This window comes from Euprymna scolopes, chromosome 22, assembly GCF_053919585.1.
Source record: "Euprymna scolopes isolate OS-2025 chromosome 22, ASM5391958v1, whole genome shotgun sequence".
In the NCBI taxonomy this organism is placed as follows: Eukaryota; Metazoa; Mollusca; class Cephalopoda; order Sepiida; family Sepiolidae; genus Euprymna; species Euprymna scolopes.
Genome location: NC_136503.1, coordinates 82,956,270 through 82,969,389, shown reverse-complemented (window position 1 = coordinate 82,969,389; position 13,120 = coordinate 82,956,270). Strand labels below are relative to the sequence as shown.

General features: G+C 35.3%; 1 protein-coding gene across 1 annotated transcript in view; it reads left to right on the top strand.

Moving 5' to 3' along the window:
* Nucleotides 1-11,195: 11,195 nt before the first annotated feature.
* The window catches only part of LOC145243512 (disheveled-associated activator of morphogenesis 1-like), a 415,531-nt gene continuing 413,606 nt past the window's right edge, over nt 11,196-13,120 (top strand). The window contains exon 1 of the mRNA XM_080106477.1: nt 11,196-11,501. The gene's annotated coding sequence lies outside the window, so the exon portion shown is untranslated. The remainder of the gene's footprint in view (nt 11,502-13,120) is intronic.

Sequence of the window (13,120 nt, the reverse complement as noted above, 5' to 3'; positions counted from 1 at the left end):
TTTCATTGAATTTTATTCTTTTTATTAATGGTATATCAACCTTCGAGGGTTATTTAATACTGAAATACAATCCTCCACTCTATAACAGACATATATATGTGTGTGTGTGTGTGTGTGTGTGTGTGTGTGTGTGTGTGTGTGTGTGTGTGTGTGTGTGTGTGTGTGTGTGTAGGCAATCTTCTATCTCGGCAGATAATGACATGCGCTTTGGTGTTTCAGCAGATTGTCTTTGGACATTTTCGAGTGTGGTTTTGGAGCCCTATTTGGGAATAGCAGTCTCTGTAGTATGGGCACAGGAAGGAAGATGGTCTGCTGCCTTCTGGGGCTGCTTTCTATGTCATCTCCTGTCCTCCAGCATCAGGTTTTTGTTGTCCTCCTTTCTGCCATACAGCACCTTGCCAGGCACTGCGGTCATGTGCTAGCTGCTCCCAGCTGCCCAGATCTATGCCAGTTAGTTTCAAGTTATGTTTACATACATCCTTGTAGCGGAGAACTGAGCAACCTTTAAGGTACTGTCCTGTTGCCAGCTTGCCATACAAGATATCCTTAGGGATATGGCCATCATCTATCCAGTGGACATGATCCAGCCACTGGACTCTGCACTGACAGAGGAAGACGTTGGTGTTGGTGATCTTGTCCTGCCATATAATACCCAGGATACAACGCAGGTAACGGAGATGAAAGCTCTCCAAATGGCTTTCCTGGCATGTGTAGGTGGCCTAAGACTCACTGCTGTAGAGGAGCATTCTGGGCACAAAGGCCTGGTATACCCTGATTTTGGTGTTGTCAGCTGGCATTACTCCACACTTTCTTGCTTGGAGTGACCATCACACCTGCAGCTTTAGCGATGAGTTTGTCAATCTCACTGTCAAGAAACAGGTTTCTGGTGATGGTGGAGCTAAGATATGTGAATTCATTGGCAACTCGATGCTGATGAAGAGTGGTAAGGAAATGTCTTCGTTCATCACCTTCGTCTTTTTTATGCTGATGATCAGGCCAAATTCCTCATAGGTGGGGGAGAATCAGCTGATAAGCTGTTGGAGATTCTCCTCTTTATGAGTGGTGATAGCAGCATTGTCAGCAAACAGAAGGTCTCTGATGAGTACTGCGTGAACCTTAGTCTTGGCCCTCAGCCGAGCAAGGTTGAAAGCTTGCCATCACTTTTGTTGTGTAGATGTATACCTTCTGTGAAGTGTTTAAAGACAAACTTGAGGAGGAGTGAGAAAAAGGTCGCAAACAAGGAAGGTCGGAGCGAGCAAGTACACAATCTTGTTTAACTCTGCTCTGGAATGAGAATGGTTTGGAGGTTTCCTCATCAAAGCTTACAACACCCTGCATGCCCTCATGGAATGAGACAATGCTGCTGAGCAGCCGAGAGAGACAACAGATCTTCTTCAAAAGCTGAAACAGACCCTCTCTGCTGACCAGGTCAAACGCTTTGGTAAGGTTGATAAAGGTGATGTAGAGAGGCATCTGCTACTCGCAACATTTCTCCTGGAGCAGACAAATGGAGAAAATCATATCAACAGTGGATCTATCGCTCCTGAAGCCACACTGGGACACTGGGTAGATGTGTTCTGCTAGGACCTGAAATCTGGCAAGAACCACTCTGGCAAAGACCTTGTTAACGATGCTCAAAAGAGAGATGCTCAAAAGAGAGATGCTCAGCAGGGAGATGCTCTGGTAGTTATTGCAATCGCAGTGAGCTCCCTTATTTTTATACATTGTGATGATCTTTGCATTGCACATATCCTGGAGTACCTTTCCTTCCCCCCAACAGAGGCACAGGACATCATGGAGTGGTTTCAGGAGAGCATGCTTGTCACATTTGGCTATTTCATCCTTGCCAGGAGGTTTCCCATTGGCAAGTGCATCAATGGTTTGCTCTCTCTCTCTCTCTCTCTCTCTCTCTCTCTCTCTATATATATATATATATATATATATATATATATATATATATATATATATACACACACACACACATATAAATATATATATACATATATATATATACACCAGGTTAAAGGTATTCAAGAGTGATAACTAATGAATTAAACAAGGTTATTAAGAGTACTCAATAAAAGAAGAGCAAGATATCTTTATTAATATAGCTAATGTTTGAAACAAATGATCGGTTAAAACCAGAGGTCCTCATCAGTTGACTTAATAAATGGTTTCTTTCTGCAGAAGAAATCAGTCCTCAAAATATATATATTTGTGTGTATGTGTATCAACTTAATTAATTCCAAGTATCAACTTAGTTTATTCCAAGAGCGAACTCATTTCCCAATGTAAACACAAGAAAAAAATTCAAATTATAACCAATTCGAAATTACTTAGCTTACCTCTTAAGACTCCGGCTATAAATTTACTCAGTATAAAAGATTTCTTCTATTTCTTTTTTGTGAAAATAAAGGTGCTGACGTATTCTACTATATGTATATGTGTATGTGTACGCATCTACATATGTATATGTGCATCTATATATCCATCTATGTTTTTGTAAATTTACATGTGTAGTACCCCATTTGCTTTTATGTAAGATTTTTCCCCTTTAGTCTATTTTTATTCCTATATTTTTCCTATATTACTTTATTTTATTTTTATTCTTTATTTTCATATATGTATGTATATGCATTTATACATTTATATATGTATCTGTGTGTGTGTGTATGCGCACAATTATAATTTTTGCATTAACCCTTTACACCATTGTATTCCCATCCCACATTTTACTTCTTTCCAAATTTAAAATTAATCAACCTCAGTTATATTTCCGTCTGGGTCAAACTGACCCTTCCTGACCTATATTTATTAGTTCTAAAAATAAATTTAGAAAGATAATTCTCTACCTGCACCTTTCCTCTCTTTCTTTCACGCCTTCCACCTCAACTATGTCTATCTCTCTTTCTCCCCTCTCCTTTCGATTTTTAATCATCTCATTTAAAACCTGCAGTTCATACCCCATTTCCTTGTTCCGTTATTAAAAAAAAGAAAGAAAAAGTTACATTTTCTTGAAGCTCCATTTTACCCTGGACATTTATATTTTCTGTTTCCTTTTGGATTACCATTGGATTGAACATTCTCCTGCATTAGATTTTACCGTTTTTACTGTTTTTTCCATTGGCTCTTTATCATGTCATATCATATCCTTTTTCTCCCTTTTTCACATTTCTTGCTTTCCCAATCTCTTTGAATCCCTACAAACTGTCTAAAAACTGTTAAATGACTTTTTTATGCAAATAAAAAAAAATTCTCATATTGCTTGTTTCCCGTGATGCATTAACCTGCAAAATTCATTATATATTTTGCAAACTTATTTCCTCTGATGAAAAGAATTGCTCTCTTCGAAACTCCATGGAATAAGGGTTTTTCTTGTTGTATTTGTACTCTTTGTCGAATATTTAAAATTTTGTATACCGTCCTCACAGGTTTATAAAGGTTGTGGGCAGTGAATTAACAATGTTTTGACATTGTCCAAATATCTAACCTCAATTTGTTTACACAAAGAGCATCGCTTCATATGCTAATGGTAATTTGTATATATATATATATATATATATATATATATATATATATATATATATATACATGATTATGGTGTGTGTGTGTGTATATATATATATATATATATATATATATATACATGATTATGGTGTGTGTGTATATATATATATATATATATATACACACACACACACACATGTAGAGTCTCTCTCTCTCTCTCTCTCTCTCTCTCTCTCTTTCTCTTGACGTCATCCTCTTTTTTCACATTTTCGCTAACCGATTTTAAACTACTGTTTCTTTCTTTTTTCCAGCGTATTCAAACTTAAATCCTGGCCTTCCTTTTCCTCTAAGCTTCTCTTTGTCTTAATTCTCTTCCCTCTTTCATACATTTCTTTTTCTCCTCTTTTTACCTTTCTTTCTTTTTGTCTTTCACTGTGTATTTTTTATTACAAATTGTTACGTTTTTGTTTGTCTATAAATTTTCTTTTCCAGTTGAGTTTTCTATGTACCTATAGCACAGATAAACATTTTTCTGTCCTAAGATTTTGGTGCCGGATATCTTTGAGAATTTTTTTTTTCTCGTTTGAGATAGTATATATTTTTATATTAATTCCAGTTTTCAATTCATCATGAGTTGAATATATAAAAAACGATTCAGTTTTTTTTAATTTTTTTTAATTCAACAAGATCTTATGACATGTTTTTTTCTGTTGAATATAAAATATTCATCCTTTTGTTGCGTGTATATTCTGCATGTTTATGCACACTGATATTCGGACATGCATGTATATTCAAATTTAAGAAGTGACTTTGGAATTCTCTTCCTGCTGCCTGTTTCCCAAAGTGTACTGATATGCAGAAATTTAAATGCAATGTAGACCAACATCTTAATTTTTCTTAGGCATGTTGATCCCAATTAGTAGCCCCTTACGTCCAATAGGCAATATGCCTTGCTTGGGATGAAGGTGAATAAAAAAAAAAAAAAAAAAAAGAATTACCAAAACACAAAATTCTTTGGAGGATATTTCAACCCCAGACTCTTAGCTGGCAGCCCGGCGTGCCTGGTCGTACAATACGCTTAAACAGAATATTTTAATTTATGCAGATTGCATATGTATTATTATAGAATCAATCTTCTATTGATTATTATATATTACGAGCCTGGGTGCTCGGCGTTGTCTGGGTGTGTCAAGGTGTGGGTAAGGGTGTTGGTTGAGCAACCAAAACCCTAAAAAAAAAAAAAAAATGAGTTAAACCAACTCAAAATAGGAGCAAGTATCCGTGTGAGCGCAAAAAAAAAAAAAAAGAAATAGGAGTAGCAGGCAGTCTCGAACCCGTAACGCCTAAGAAGAAAAGGAGGTGAAAATAAGCAAACAGTCTTACGATGCGCCCATCGCGGTTGTGACATTTACGCGCGTTCGAAATAACCTGTTTTATTTGATGTCATTCACGCGAGGCTTCAATGACTTGCAAAAATATCAACAAAAAAACTTACCCTTGTTGTAAAAAACGGCTCAGTTGACAGTTAAATAATGAATGTCTTTTGCCAATTTTTGGATATTATTCAGCTGAGAGACTGATCTTTCAAATGATATCAATTTTGTCAGCGGTGGTCGCGTGTGTCAAAAGTTTTAGCCAGATATACAAACATACATACATATAAACAGACGTTTGAGATTTATATAATGGACTAACCTGGGTGCCTGGCGTTGCTCGGGTGTTTAGAGGTATGTGCTGAGCAAAAAAAATAAAATTAAAATAAAGTGGTTGTAGGCAGGCAGGGTGCACTCTGACAGTATCAAAATAAATAGTAATTGTCTCAGGATGAAGGGTTTCCTCTACATTGACCGAGGATCAATTATTGAAGCATTAGAAGACCAAGCTTCCCGCTCTTTCGAACAGTTTTGCTTTATATGAAAAAGACAAACAATCACCCCAGATGACGCCACGATGGGAATTTTGTTTAACTCGATCAAAAAAAAGGAAAGAAAGGCTATCTGTTTGCAAATGCGAGATATTACGATCTGGGAAGTATGCGAAAACTTCCCGCGGAATCTAACCGATGCGAGAACTCTGATGCAAAAAGCCTTTTGCAGACATACAAAAACACTTGCACTCATTTTGCCTTTTATATAGTAGACTGGTAGGGGTACCCGACATTGTCCGGGTGTGTTGCCATGGTGTAGTAAGGGAGGGAATAAAATGCAGCCCCATGGGGGTGTGGGGGGTGGGTGGTGGAGTAAATAACAGGGTGGAGATAGGTGTTCAATATAAAGTAGTTGTAGGCTAGAACCCGTAATGTAAAGGAGGAAAAGAAGGTGACGCCATTGCGACAGTTGCGTGCTTCGAATTTAATCGAACATACGATCATTTAAATGCTTTAGGTATTTATTTGCTTCCCCACAAAAGCAAATAAGGTAATTTTTAATGCCTTTCGCGGACATACGCGAACGCTTGCGCCCACTTTGCCTTTTATATATTAGACTAGCGGGGGTGCCCAGCATTGCCCGGATGTTTGTAGGTGAGTGAAAAAAAAAAGTGTTAGTAGGCAGGCAGTAAACCAATAAAAGATCAAAAACAACAACTAATAAAGATGAGAATAATAGTCCGAAATAAAAATAAATTAATATGCATATGTATTATTATATAATAATCAATCTTCTATTGATTATTATATATTACAAACCTGGGTGCTCGGTGTTGTCTGGGTGTGTCAAGGTGTGGGTAAGGGTGTTGGTTGAGCAACCAGAACCCTAAAAAAAAATGAGTTAAAGCAACTCAAAATAGCAGCAAGTATCCGTGTGAGCGCAAAAAAAGAAAAAAGAAATAGGAGTAGCAGGCAGTCTCGAACCTGTAACGCCTAAGAAGAAAAGGAGGTGAAAATAAGCAAACAGTCTTACGATGTGCTCATCGCGGTTGTGACATTACGCGCGTTCGAAATAACCTGTTTTATCTGATGTCATTCACGCGAGGCTTCAATGACTTGCAAAAATATCAACGAAAAAACTTACTTTTGTTGTAAAAAACGGCTCAGTTGACAGTTAAATAATGTCTTTGGCCAATTTTTGGATATTATTCAGCTGAGAGACTGAGCTTTCAAATGATATCAATTTTGTTAGCGTTGGTCGCGTGTGTCAAAAGTTTTAGCCAGATATACAAACATACATACATACATATAAACGGACGTTTGAGATTTATATAATGGACTAACCTGGGTGCCTGGCGTTGCCCGGGTGTTTAGAGGTATGTGTTGAGCAAAAAAAAAATAAATAGAAATAAAGTGGTTGTAGGCAGGCAGGGTGCACTCTGACAGTATCAAAATAAATAGTAATTGTCTCAGGATGAAGGGTTTCCTCTACATTGACCGAGGATCAATTATTGAAGAATTAGAAGACCAAGCTTCCCGCTCTTTCGAACAGTTTTGCTTTATATGAAAAAGACAAACAATCACCCCAGATGACGCCACGATGGAAATTTTGTTTAACTCGATCCAAAAAAAGGAAAGAAAGGCTATCTGTTTGCAAATGCGAGATATTACAATCTGGGAAGTATGCAAAAACTTCCCGCAGAATCTAACCGATGCGAGAACTCTGATGCAAAAAGCCTTTTGCAGACATACAAAAACACTTGCGCTCATTTTGCCTTTTATATAGTAGACTGATAGGGGTACCCGACATTGTCCGGGTGTGTTGCCGTGGTGTAGTAAGGGAGGGAATAAAAAGCAGCCCCATGGGGGTGTCTGGGGGGGGGGGAGTAAACAACAGGGTGGAGAGAGGTGTTGAAAAAAAAAGTAGTAGTAGGCTAGAACCCGTAATGTAAAGGAGGAAAAGGAGGTAACGCCATTGCGACAGTTGCGTGCTTCGAATTTAATCATAGTCAATCAAACATACGATCATTTAAATGCTTTAGGTATTTATTTGCTTCCCCACAAAAGCAAATAAGGTCATTTTTAATGCCTTTCGCGGACATACGCGAACACTTGCGTCCATTTTGCCTTTTATATATTAGACTAGCGGGGGTGCCCAGCATTGCCCGGGTGTTTGTAGGTGAGTGAAAAAAAAAAAGTGTTAGTAGGCAGGCAGGCTTAAACCCATAACGCAGAAGGCGGAAAAGAAAGTGAAAGAAAACCTGACATCTTACCGCTACACTATGATGCGACAGGAAGTGAAAGGCATTAAAATTACGCGATGTCAATCAAAAAGTTAACTTGCAGAAATGAATAGTTAAGTGAATGAGTTTACGTAGGTGCAGAAATGAATGTCTGGCTGCAGGCCAGTTAAGCTTTCCCTTTCTGCCAGTACTTGTTTTGCCACGATGTTGGGGAAAACCAGCTCCCCAAAAGAAGGGGGAGCTCTGGCAGTGTCCAAGTGAATAGCTATTGTCTGATATGAAGGGTTTTCCTCACATTGATCAAAGCTGATTGCCTTCCAGACCTCCCGGCTGAGAAGGCCAGGGAATCGACTTTGCTCCGATTAGTTTCACTTTATTTATATGGCAAACAAACATTCGAGGCCAGGGATTTTTTAAAACTCGATCAAAATAAAGATAGAGAAAACGTCTGTTTGCAAGTCAGAGATCTTACAATCTAAGGACTATAAGGAAAGTTCTCCAAAATGGTAAACTCGTTGAGAACCCCCGCGAAAAAAAAGCCTTTCTTGGATATACAAAAACGTGCGCAGCTGTTTTGCCTTTAGATGAGGAATAATAATTTTCCCGGTGAACTAATTCAGAAAAAAATTAAAAAATTAAAAATTAATAAGGATAATGTCGTTCATCAAATTCTGTCTGTGTTTGTTTACATTATCACATCAGCTGATATTTGGGCTTGATGGTGAATGCCCTGGAAAAGTCACTTCTGATTAGTTTTAAAATATGCAAACGAAGAAATGATTTGCTGTGATTTTACATGGTATGTCTTCTTTTATCGTAAATTAAACTCATCAATTAGAAAAATTTCAATTAAAATAGGGAGGCACACTAGGGCTTGAACATTTGATCCATAGTCGAATGCTCTACCACTGAGCTATATCTCCAGATTATAATAAATCTGTTTTTTTAAGAAGAAATGATTTGCTGAAATTTTATTATCTCTTTTGCCAGTGTAACGTAAAATATTCCCCTGTAAAAATTCTTCTTTTTTATCTATAAGAGAGAAAAGCTACTTTTAAGATCGGATGTTTTTGATTTTCGATACTTATCAGATGAATTTCTGTACAAAACATATCTAAGAACACTGCCAGACATATAAATTAGCTTTGTGTGAAATTTGCAAAAAATAGGCTCAGCCGTTTCGGAACCTATGAGGAAAGAATTCACACACACTTTCCTGGCTGTACTCATATAATCCCCAGTAGATATGCTTCCAAATAGTAGCTCTCGCATCCAAATGGCAATATGCCTTGTTTGGAGTGAACAAGAGTTAAAAAAGAAAAAACAAATGAAGCATGCATGGTCCCCCGTGAGTTCACACTGAACAAGGCATAAAAAATGACTAAGTTCAGCATTTGCCCCTCCCTCCCCCATTTAGCCCCCAAAAGTCCTCCAGAGGACATCAAATCCTGGTGAAAATGAACAAACGGTGCAGTTTTAGGCCTTGACATATGTAAATTTGAGTTCTGCACCATGATAAAAAAAGGAAGCAACTAAGTCCATCATTTGCAACCCCCCCCCATTTAACCCCAACAGTCTCCAAATAAAATTTAACTTTGAGTTCTGCACCATGCAAAATTGCTAAATAGACATACACGGAAAATTTTAGACAAATATGGTAAAATAGTTCCAAAAATGGTGAGTTTTTATTAGCCCTAAAAGAGCCCCTGGAGCACATCCAAGAGTTATCGCAAAGTATAGACAAACAAAATTATATAGAAATCAGTTAGTTACAACTTTTCAGAAAGTTTTATAAAAATCCAAGGCATCAATTTTTTAATAAGCACAAAAGTGTCAATTTTAGGCATTTTAACTTGAAAGGCACCCCCTAGGGGGACAACCGGAGTTTTCTCGGAAAATCCGTCCGTTTACTTTTTTATTCATTATGTTTAATGTTTGCGCAAAATTAAAAAAAATTCCAAGCTGTAGTTATTGAGAAAAGTGCGGACAGACGAACAGACGAACGGACGAACAGATAAGGATGAATTTACAGCCCCCCCCCTTTTGTCGAGGGACCAAAAAACTGTTTAAAATTTTTGTTCTTATAACCAAACTATGATAACCAATTTTTCTTTTCCCCAATCAAGATTTAGACGCTAGATGAAACAGCCCTTCCTTATACAATTCACAACACCTTTCCATTTCCTACGCGTTTGGTACGTGTACAGTTTAATCAAGACATTAAAAAAATGAAAATATCGAAAAAAGGCTATATTGTACGTATCCGTTATGGAATGAAGTTCTCCAAAAAAATTTCACTTAACTTCATCAAGTAGTTTTTTTTTTTTTACAGCGAAAAACGATTTGTTATACCGAGCAAAATGTTCGATTTTTAGGAAGAAAAGCTAGTATATACCTTGGAATGGTTTAATTTTGAACCTTTCTTATCTATCTATCTATCTATCTATCTATCTATCTATCTATCTGTAGCTCAAACAGTAGGGAACATGGTTGGAGTGCTAAATGTTTTGGTTTCAATTCTAGTTGATGGCTATCAAGTCAATTTTTAAAAAATCTTTTGAAATCAGCACTATACATTAGGTACAATATAATATTCAATAGAGAATAATAAATACGAAATCTGTATGAATTAAAATATATTTAAGCGTATTTTATCCTCCCCCCCCCCACTAGTGTTTAAAATGAAACTCTATTCTAAAAGTTAAACATTTTGGGAACATTTTCCAGAATAGCCAACAACATAAAAAAAGTAGTGAAAAAATAAATATGTAATAAATAAATGTTACGAAAGGCAAGATAAGTTACTCTTCTACCGACCTGGATAAGTTTTTTGTGTTTTAACGTATTTTAATGTACTTTTTTTTTTTTTTTACATAAAGGTAGTTAAAACCTGTCGGGTTAGAACGAAAAACCAAATGGTGGTCTCATTAGAGCCATAGTAGCCTCAATAATCGATCAAAAATCGAAAATTAACAAAATACTAGTAGAGCATTACATTTTCGCATGATTAGTGACATTATTGGATGTGTGTTCTGTCAGTTTTTTGTTTAATTTTTGTTTTTAAGCGATTATCAAGGTTCGACCATAGCTATAAGGAGACCACCATTTTGTTTTCCTTCTAACTCCACAGGCTTTACGCTACTTTATTTTTAAGTAAAAATAAAACACTTTAAAATAAGTTAAAACACAAAAAACTTATCCAGATAGGTAAAAGAGTCACTTATCTTGCTTTTGATAACATTTATTTATTGTATATCTATTTTTCACCCCCTTTTATTTTTAGTGGCTAATCTAGAAAATGTATACAGTTATTTTAAAAACAAAAAAACAGTGAACACCTTTTTTTTCAACAATCGCAATAGTAAAAAGAAACATTTTAAAAGGTATTCTGTTCTTTTTTTTTAAGCTTTTATAAAATTACAATCTCCCTTTTTCATGTCGTAGTGAAAATATAATTTAAAGATTCCGCCAAAATTACTAAAAAACAAAACAAAAAAAACAATATTTTATGGCATCGATGAGCATCCGTAGATTCGTTGTTTTAACATTATAGCTATTTTAGCCATCCGTAGTGTATACTTGTCAAACGTTTTTCGCATGGAATAATTGATTGGCCAAGCGAAGCGCACCTGCTAGACGCACTAGAAAGAAGACGAGGAGGAGAGAGATTTAGTCTGCTACTGTTTTGGGGGCCACTCTCGCTCTCACGCGCTCGCTCGCTCGCTCGCTCCACTTCTTTCGATTTAGTTACCAGTCGGACTGCCTGGCCTTGTTTATCCCACCGGAAAAGAAAACCTTATTATTCATTTTTTGGAAAAAAGAAAATAACAAGAGAAAGGAATTTTTCACTACCGTCGTCGCTTTCTACGCTCTCTCTCTCTCCGGTAAGAAACGTTTCATTCAAATTTTCAGTTAACTCTTCTTCATTTTTTTTTCTCACGTTTAATCAAATCAATCAAACCTGAGAGTAAACGTTATAAGATGAAGAGGAAAACAAAACAGAATAAAGGATTTTTTTTTCTTTCTTTTCTTTTTTTTCTCAAATATGTTTTTTTTTTTTTTTTAAGCGACACACACATCTTGGAAATGAGTATTTGTTTTAATTCTCTAAATTTCGCGTCTCCTACTAAAGATGCGATTCAGGCGAAGCTATTTATGCTAGATCGATGGTCAATTTTTATGTCACAATTTTATTAGTCTTTATATAAAAATCAGTTTTATTTCTCTGAAATTATTCATCGTCTGTTTTTTTGTTTGTTTGTTCGTTTGTTTTTTCTTTTCTTGTCATTTTCGATAATTAAAGCGTTTGTATTTTCTGCGTGCGTTCTCTCTTCCTTACTATATATATATATATATATATATATATATATATATATATATATATATATATAGTAAAACGATTCATAATTGTGGATTAAAAATCTTTTTCCTTTTGAAACTGATTTTTAATTCACAATTATGGATCGTTTTACTCAATATTAATATAGCTCTAGGATACATATACCTATTGAGCTTCTACAGTACACTACAATGGGTACTGTTTTCTTTTAAAAATATTAATACATTTACTAATACATTAAAATAAACTCTGTCCTTTAGACTCCAGGTCTAACCCCCTCTAATATATATATATATATATATATATATATATATATATATATATATATATATATATATATATATATATATATATATATATTGTGTGTGTGTGTGTGTGTAAGCAAGCGTTAAAAATCATAGAAAGCTCCTGCTTAATTAAATCTTTATTTTTTCTCGATTTTTCTTATGATCTTATTAAACAAAAAGAAAACTGAGAAAAATCGGAAAACAATGTTTGCTTAAATGAAAAAAAAATACAATTGTGAACGCACACACACACACACACACACACACACACACACATATATATATATATATATAATGTGTGTGTGTGTGTGTGTATGTGATTATTGTCTGGTATTGCAAATGACATTATATATATATATATATATATATATATATATATATATATATATATATATATATATAGTCTGGTATCGCAAATGACATTATATATATATATATATATATATATATATATATATATATATATATATATATATATATATATATATATATATATATATATATAATGTCATTTGCGATACCAGACAATAATCACTGATATAATGATTCTCGTTTTATCATTCTTTAGCGTATTTCCATTTTCGTTTCTTTATCAAAATCAGCTGCTGACCCGAACAAAAAATGGAAGGGGGGGGGCAAAACCTGATGTATTCTATATTTTTTTTATATATATATTTACAATATTTTCTTGCAAGATCCATGAAAAAAGCGGAAAAAAAAAACACATTTTGTCCATTTTCAAATAAATCGATTGTCATTTCGAAATAGGATTCTACACATTTTGTTCATCTCCTCCCTCCCCCCTCTCTCTCTCTCTTTCTCTCAATTTCCGCATTTAAAAGCATCATACGATAATCGATTTTCAGGAATCCGGATC